The sequence below is a fragment of the Egretta garzetta genome, unplaced genomic scaffold (assembly GCF_000687185.1).
Source record: "Egretta garzetta isolate BGI_Z169 unplaced genomic scaffold, ASM68718v1 scaffold179, whole genome shotgun sequence".
NCBI lineage: Eukaryota > Metazoa > Chordata > Aves > Pelecaniformes > Ardeidae > Egretta > Egretta garzetta.
Window position 1 is genome coordinate 5171093 of NW_009270001.1, and position 9297 is coordinate 5180389.

The window sequence follows — 9297 nt, forward strand, 5'->3', positions numbered from 1 at the left end:
TTTCCCTATGAGGCGTTCCAACAAATTTCATGCAGTCAAAGCAGGCTTAGCTCCTTCTTTCTTTGGCTTTTTCACTTCTCTCTGTTCCCCCAGGATGTTCTACGATGATTGTTTCTTTCTGTCTTTATTTTCTTTCTCCTTCTTTCTTACTTTTTTCCCCCCCTTTTTTTTACAACTGGTTTCCCCGAGGGAGATTGTGGAAGTAATGCTGAAGCACTGCTAAATGCAGTGAGGAAAAATCATCAGTATTTGATGGCATCACAGCACTAGCATGTTAGATAATCTCTTATCCCACTTATGAGGCATGAACCAGTAGGAAAACATACACCAGAAATCTATGTGTTTATGTGTGATTTTATTAATTTAAAAGATGATTCCATCTCTTTCACACAAAGACTATCAGACTGGTTTAGATGAAAGAAAAGACAAGCGCTAATAGGTCTTATGGGACAGACATTTAGAGCCTTTTGACGTCTCAGTATTTCAAATATGTAATGTTTTGAAAATGCTTAATCCTGAATTTATAAAGCTCTAGAGAATGAAGTCTTCTATTGATTCAGAACATAGGTCATAGATATCAGTGATAGCACAACAGAATATTTCCAGATGAGGAAGGCCTACCCACACAGACGATAGGATATTTCATATTTCATGTCAGTTTACACTCGCAGTCTTCTTTTGAGACTTTTCTGACACAGGTTCTGTTCATTAGAAAGCTAGCAGAAGTAATAAACTTACGTCATTTAAAGAACTCCGAAGGCATCATACAGCAGCAGTCTTCAGGAGGTTAATTGCCACTGATACGTCTCACAGACAGTCAACAGCAGCTAAGCTATCTCCCCATTATAATCATTCTTAGCTGCTTGTATTCACATATCTGTAGCTCTTCATCTTTCTCTCCCTTCTTTCATGTGGAAAAGTATAGAGGGAGTCCATCCTGGTTTGATTAAAAAATTATTAAAAGACCTGAAAAAATCTGAAATCTTCAAAATGAGTTTTTCTGATGTTTTGGTTGGTTTAGTCAGAGTAGGCAAGGAAACAAATAGATAAACAGACCAGTACATTTTTTTTTCTTATTCCTTAATTTTCCCCTCAAATGCTTCCTTTTGGTTTTGGTTTTGCTTCTCTTGCATTTTGATGGGGGTTTAGGTTCAGGATACTTCTGTCCTATCACTAGATTAACTGAGGGAAGGGATAGCTTTTTATACCCCTGACAGTAACTGCTTGGTTTGTGCCATTGTAGATGTCCATACACACATAGCTGTGCAGTTCCCCAGTGAACTGAGAGGGACAGCTACCAACATCTCAGCTGAAAAAGGAAACAAAAGACCACAAGCATGCCTATCCCAATAGTTTCACTGATCTAACTTGAAAACACAAATACTTGAAATACTTTAGGAACAAGTAATTCAAACAATAATGGAAATATTATTGGGGCAAATATATTTTTTTAAATGAAATGTCTTCTGCTTTTCTTTTCCATCTCCACTGTTATTTAAAATAATTATTAAATAAAATTTCTTAACATCATCAATCACAGCTAATATTTTTTAATGAAAAGTGTTCATTTTCTTAAGGAAATTGCTGTTAAGCAGACAACATTTTTATACCTGGAAGAGAAAAAAAAAAAACAACTCTGATTTTCTCAGGCTGAAGAGTAAGGATTCAAACTTTGGTTTTAACTGAACTAGACTTTTATAGACTTTATACTGCAGTTACCAATGAGACCTGAATCTTGTTTTGAGGTCTTAGTGACTAAATCTTGGTGTCAGAAGACAAAGGGAGTCAGCCTTTTGAGATTCACAGATAAAGGTGAAAGTCTGTTTTTAAAAGTTACCAATATTTTCTTTCATCTTTCATTTAAATAAAAAAAGATTATTTTATCTTTCTTTTCTCCAAAAATGTTTCTTGCTCTTCCACTGGTATTTTGATGAAACAATTAATGGAATTGTTTTCCTGGGAAAAATTGGATCAGCTTTTCCTAAAAAAATATAAATTGCTGTTTTCTGGGTCCTAAATTAAAACTTGCTGAAGTCAGTGAATATAAAGCTATTCATATTCCGAAGCTGTCTTTTGAATAGTAGCATTTCTTTGCCCCTGTAATAATACAGATGGTATAGCACTAGGTGGTAGGAGGCCTGGGTTCCTTAGCCTAAGGAAAATTGTTCTTCCAGCAATTCCACCTCAGAAGCCCAAAGTAGACTTGAAAGGAGTGTTTCCCTCTCCTCCAGGTGAGTTGCTGTGTAGTTTTGCATGAATGGCTTAAAGGTTCAAAAGGAAGTCTGAATTTGCAGCCAAGGAGCTTAGCTGTGAAGGGGGAACTCTGCTTCCTGGAGGACATAAAACTGTTCACTTAATCAAGTAGTCGCTGGATGAAAACAAGGAAAAAGTCAAGTGTGAACCAGGGTCTAGGCCCGTCTATTCTTTTGGCATTCTCACCCACTGGCAGATTTTCTAATTACTCATCTGGAATCACAGGTTCACAGGATCTGTAGGTCTTGCCCATTCAGCTGCATGCCAGGGGTGGTTTACAACTTTTTCAGCATACCTCGGGCCCTGCCACTATGTCTGCGTTTTGTGGTGAAGTAACTGCTATTTCAAACACCTTTTCATTAATGGTAGTTCACCTCTGGGAACAGCTCAGGTGATTATTTTATAAACATTGCATAACATATACTTACATACCACATAAAAGAGAGCACCACCTTGTAGCTGGAAAGGATTAGCCAAAACCTGTACTTACTTAGCATGCCATGTTGCTCTGAAGACTCAGCAATTTCAGTGATAGATTTCCATAAACAGGAAATAAGTATCTAAGTATCGCTTCAGTAAAGGCAGAGATGTTGCTGAGAATCTTCTTAAAATAACCCTAATTACCTGGGGATCTTCCTCCTGAAACCTTTAGTAGATAGAGTTGTCTCAGGTGTCTAAGCAGTTTAAGTGTTTTCTTTCTAACTTAGATTCCAGAATGTAGGAATTAAAATTCCCCCAAGATGTCTGGCTGGTGAGTTGAATGCCTGCATAAGTATCTCAAACAGACATTTAGGGGTCTAGGCACATATGTAGCTGTCTTTAGACGCTAAAATTTGGGGAAATGGATCTTGCTCATAAGGGAGACTGACAAGAGATATTAAAAGGCTAAGTAATTTCCTATATCTGATTTTGACATTGAAACCCTTTAAATTTCACTTCCAGAAGGGGGTATTCTCTCTCTATATAAATGAAATTAACATACTGCAACCTACAAACAGTTGCAATGAATATTATTTACTCACTGTCTTTTTTTACAGGTGTAGGAAGACCTGATTCAGATCTGGCCTGATGACTCATTTTAATAGATCCAGTGTGATTTTAATCGGTTAAGGTGTTGATTTTATCCCTCTGGTAAAGTATCTTGCTGCAGTGAATGGGAATCTTAACATGATCAGTGCTGAGATTAAGTATTATATCTTTTTTAATTTTCTTTGTTTTGTCCTTTGATTGATCTATATCTGTACCTAATGGATGCAAAAGAGTGCTTTATTTCAGAAGCTATTAGGGATAAAAATTCTATGTGATTTTTCTTACTAACAGCCAATATATACGGATTCTGTTGGGGCATATGGACAGTACTTCAGAGTCACCATAGTGACCCTGTACATATTCCATGTACAGGGAATTTATCATTTGTGACCTGTGGTTTTCCCTCACCAGAAAATACGTAAAAGCATAGGACTGCCAACAGTTTACTGGATCATTTGTGACATTATGAGCAAGAAAGTTGATGTAAGGAGAGACAAAACGCAACTAACCAAATAGACAAAAAAATCTTCCTTTCAATATAATTTTTCAGTGCTGAAACAGCTATATTTAGGAGGAGGAACTCTGACTCTTGGAGAGAGTGACTTTTGGAGAGTAACTCTATTATGAACATTAGGTCATACTGTTGCATAGATAGATAGGTGAACTATGTGTTGTAATGGTGGAGAACAGAAGTAGTCATTTGGGAAACAGGATCCAGCAGAGATCTGGAGTTGTTGATGGGTTGAAGAATTTAAAGTTGCATGTGTACATATATGTATATAGAGGGCAAGAGGGAGGTTTCAGGCTAATCTGAAACATTGCTATCTCCTGATGCTGATGGTCTATTGGCAAAGGTAGGTAGGGTATTCTCCTAGTGAGACTATGGAGACCTTATAGAATCAAAAGTTTCAAGGAATAGATGGACTCCTGAAAGCATAATCAGAACACCAGCAACAAGGTGGTAAGCTACTATGAGGAGACCTATATTATCATAGTGCCACGGAAGAATATCCCCAGCCCTGTGAAGCTTCCATAAAGATTTTATTCCTTTAGTGTCTCTTGACAACTTTGACACGACATAAAGCAGATGAGTATCAAAATTTGTCTCCCATTTCTATCTTGTATTTATTCATTGCTTTGCTTCTGTTTAGGACATATATCTCTGTAAAAGCACTAGTTTCCAGATCATCATCACAAAAAATTTAGTGGACGTGGACAGGTTTGGATCAGAATTTAAGATTTCCTGACAAAGAAAATCCTGTGCTCATTAAGTGTTACAATATTAGAGCATTCCTGAGAACGGGCAGGATTCTGGCACTTGAGCAGTTAAGTCTGTCCAACACAGGTTGAGTTACCCACCAAGGTAAAATGTAAAATAAAACACACTGAAACACATCTCATCAGTACTTAGTATTATTTATGGAGAACACCTGGGCATTCCGGCAGGTAATACTTCTGTTGTTTGTTTAAGTAAAATAACTAATTTGTCTCTTTAATAAGAACATTACAGATATCCTGTGAATTTGTATGTCAGCAGCACTTCGAAAAGATGGTGTGTGCATAGACGGACTGACTGAGAATAAACTACTGAGAGCTTTACTCTGTAGCTGGAAAGATTAACCTGAGGGTAAAATATTTCAGAACTGTTCTGACAACAATGCAAGTTTATGAAATGCTTGTGTTGGGAGAAAAAAAGATTATAATAATACTCTGCACATGAGTTGCACTTTTCACCTGGAAAACCTAAAGTATTTTTCAGACATCAGCACTCCCAAGAGGAAGGTCTTGTGTTATTCTACAGATGGATGAACTAAAGTACAGGGGCATCTATCACCTTTCCAGGTCCCTCTGGAGTAAAGAAGACTTTTCCACAGGGCAGTAAATGATGCCCTCTGTTCTCAACTGATTTTTAAAAAGAAAGAGAAAGAAAGAGAGGGAGAAAAAAGAAAAAAAAATATTTTAAAGTTTCAATGACCTATTAGAGTTGTTGTGGCTTAGTTGTAATTTAGCAGTGCTAATTTTAATAGAAGTAGTTGGAAACTTTTGCAAGTTTTAACTTATTTGTATAATTTGATTCTGATTTTTTCTAAGCACAGCAACATGAGACTTTTCTCTCCACTACTCTTCTTGTTGTTGTGAAGGTAGTTTCTCTAATAAGCGATTTTTTAAAGCACTTTATGCACATATGTGTTAGCAAAATCAGGAATAGAGGACCTGGACAACTTTCTCCCACGGAATACTGTAAATAAAAGCCACTTTCATTTTTATGTTATTTTTAATGAAACTTTTATTAATTTCAAATCATACAAGATTTTTGCTTAGGAAAAAAGAAAACTACTAACCAGGCAACTGCTATTCATTCCTTAGATTTAATTATTCTGTGAACGGATTAGTAATATATTACTTTATCAGAAGGCGACAACCATAGGTTGTAAGATAAGATAAACCAGAAGATACGCTCAGTAAAAATTACATGCTTTGAACTCATATTTCATGAGGTAGTTCTGGAAGTTCCATTAGCACAGACATTTAATCAGACTGATTAACAGGTGTATAATCTGATACTACTAACTCTTTGTCTTGTTCCCATCTGCTTTCACGATTTGTTATAAAGTGTGATTTATGGACAAAATTGCAGCTGTGGAAGTCTGAAGATTTAAGGTCCATATTTTAGTAATGTTTGGATTTTTGTTCGTCTGCTTGCTTGTGTTTAGGAGCAAACTAGTGCAATGGTGCACAGGACAAGATCCACATAAAACAGAGGTTTGGGTTGGAACTTCTCTAGCAGGAACTGATCCATAACTTCTGAAGTAATAATGCCAAGCAATACCAAAAGGCTTTTGGTTTTACAGGTTTATAAACTCCCTAAATTAAGGAAACCCAGATCAGCTTAGTCAAACACAATATATACCATGACTGAGAAGAAATCATCCTCTGCAAGGGGACATATGTTTTACCTTGATCTTACCATTTCAGAAGCCTTTTTTAGAGGGTTCCTGGCTTAAAATATACTCTGTGGGGTCTCTTTGATGTCACTCAGAAAGTCTCTCCATCATAATTTCTGAGGTTTGCTTTCTAGGTTTATTCCTTGCTTAGAAGAAGGATCTCATCCCTCTCTGAAGTCTCTCAGCCTGAAGTCACACAGCAGGTTCTCATCTGCCAGTTTCACTGTTACCTCTTCACGTCCAAGCATGTACAAACACACCTGTATAGAGAACTGTAGCCATGACTGAGAAAATACTTAGCAGATTTTCTTATGTCCTATTAATGTGCTAGAATACTGGAGCATACACTATACAGAGTATGTTCGCTTAGTGCAACAAATTGGGATGGATGGCAGTTGAGGGACACATGCTGCACAGGCAATCAGTGCATGCAGAGATATCACTAGAGTAGCTTAGAGGAGCTGCCTATACTGCAGTTACTGTACTTACTTTCACAGAGATGAAATGTCTAAAAGAACAATAAAAGTGCTAAGTATAATTACAAAATAATTTATTCTAATGGTTCCTTGCAAGAATGCATGAAGAGGATGATACCCTAAGATAAAGAGTAAGGAGATTAAGGTCACATCTGCCATAATGATGTAAGCATTTAACAATGCATTTACATGAAACTTCCTTCCCTGGGTTTGTGGCAGCACCAGCTCAGTTACACAAAAAAGGGGAGACAGTCCTCTAAAGTTATAAACATTATATAGGATTATTTATGAAGTTGCCTGCCATATTAATATTTGTGATGAAAGCTTGAGGTTTCAATATAGGTATTTTGTGTTCTTAATTGTAAACAGAAGCTCAAGCTGGATTCTTTGCAGCATGGTGTCATGTGAGCCTGGGGTGTCCTGGGGGATGCGGGCCATGGGGAAGCCCCGTGAGGGCCTGGCAGCCAGGGCCCATCCCACCATTCCAACCAGGGAGCAGGGCACCTCCCCAGGGAGAGGATGTTGGCCTGTGGGTAGGTCTGGCTGGTGGGACCCATGGCCAGGCTGGGCAGGACTGTGGGGAGCTGGAAACCAACATCCAACAATCTTGCTGGGGCAGGTTACCAATGAGTCCCCATCCCTGGAGGTATTTAAATACCCCTTTTAAATACCCTGGACGTATTTAAAAGATGGACAGACAAGGTGCTTAGGGACACGGTTTAGTGGTGGGATGGCAGGGTTAGGTTAACAGTTGGACTTGATGATCTTAAAGGTCTTTTCCAACCTAAATGACTCTATTATTCTATGACCCCCCAAATGGGGTCCTGGACTGCAGGCAAGGACAGCAAGGTCCATTGGTGCCTCAGGGTCCTGACAGTGTGGATGTTCCTTCTGTGCGTCAGTTTTCCCAGGCTGGGATGAAACCTCCGAATCTTACTTGAGAGGTATGGAGATCACCTATCCCCCCTACGCCTCTGCTTCACAGCCAAAATGTGGTGGTGCTTGTATTCCGTTAAGTCTTTGCCTGAAGTTGAAAGAGTAAAAGTTATACAAAAAAGAAAGTGAAAATGTTTCAGAATCTGTATGTACCAATATATAACCATAGTTAAACTGCTTCATTTTCATGAGGTTTTACTTTGATTCATTTATCCATTTTTTATGCCAGTGAGGGAGAGCGAGAGTGGCTCCCTACTCTTCTCTCACTGAAATTAAAAGGCAGTAAATTTTAAACCAATAAAAGCAAATGTTGTTTTGTTTTCTTGGCTTTTTTTTTTTTAATGTAGCTGATAGTCAACCTGAATAATTCACTGTCAGATGAGGTCACTAAAGGCAACTGCAATATCAGGATTTTAGAAAAGGTCTGAGTAATTTTATGGCCAGTAATAACAGTTTTGCCATTACAGAAGCTAAAAAAATGTTGGAAGGTCACCAGTCTTCATGCTTCAGGGTCTGGATGGTCACCTGTGGGGTCAGGGCAAAACTTAGCATTGCACTGTGCACACCCACACATGCATATACATGCACACAGTACTTTCAGAATTACTCAGTAATAGCTTTTACTAGGTGATGATATGTTTCCAGAAAAATGTAGTGTCTGAATTTTGAGCTGGTTAGTATTTATACTCATCTTGTCAGAGGAGGGCTTCCCATGGTTTCTGGTTTTCATAGGAAGATGCACTTGGATACTTCACATACAAATATTTCATCATACACATTTTACAACAGTGATTGAGCTTGCCAAGCCACTCTATCATTTATCAGCAGTCCTGGATAACAGGGGAGGTCCCAGATGACTGGAGGGTGGCAAATGTGACGCCTATCTTCAAGAAGGGCCGGAAGGAGGATCCAGGGAACTACAGACCAGTCAGCCTGACCTCAGTACCGGGGAAGATTATGGAGAGGTTCATCTTGAGTGTGCTCACCAGGCACATGGAGGACAATCAGGGGATCAGGCCCAGTCAGCATGGGTTCATGAAAGGCAGGTCTTGCCTAACCAACCTGATTTCCTTCTATGACCAGGTGACCTGCCTGGTAGATGAGGGAAAGGCTGTGGACGTTGTATACCTGGACTTCAGCAAAGCCTTGGACACAGTCTCCCATAGCATTCTCCTGGAGTAGCTGGCAGTTCATGGCCTAGATGGACATACTCTTCTCTGGGTTAAAAACTGGCTGGCTGGCTGAGCCCAGAGAGTCATGGTGAATGGAGCTAAATCCAGTTGGTGGCCGGTCACAAGCGGTGTCCCCCAGGGCTCAGTTCTACGGCCAGTCTTGTTTAATATCTTTATCAGTGACCTGGATGAGGGGATTGAGTGTGCCCTCAGTAAATCTGCAGACGACACCAAACTGGGAGGTAGTGTTGATCTGCTTGAGGGGAGGAGGGCTCTGCAGAGAGACCTGGACAGGCTGGATCAATGGGCTGAGGCCAACTGCATGAGGTTCAACAAGGCCAAGTGCCGGGTCCTGCACTTTGGTCACAGCAACCCCATACAGTGCTACAGGCTTGGGGAAGAGTGGCTGGAAAGCTGCCTGGTGGAAAAGGACCTGGGGGTACTGGTTGACAGCCAGCTGAATATGAGCCAGCAGTGTGCCCAGGC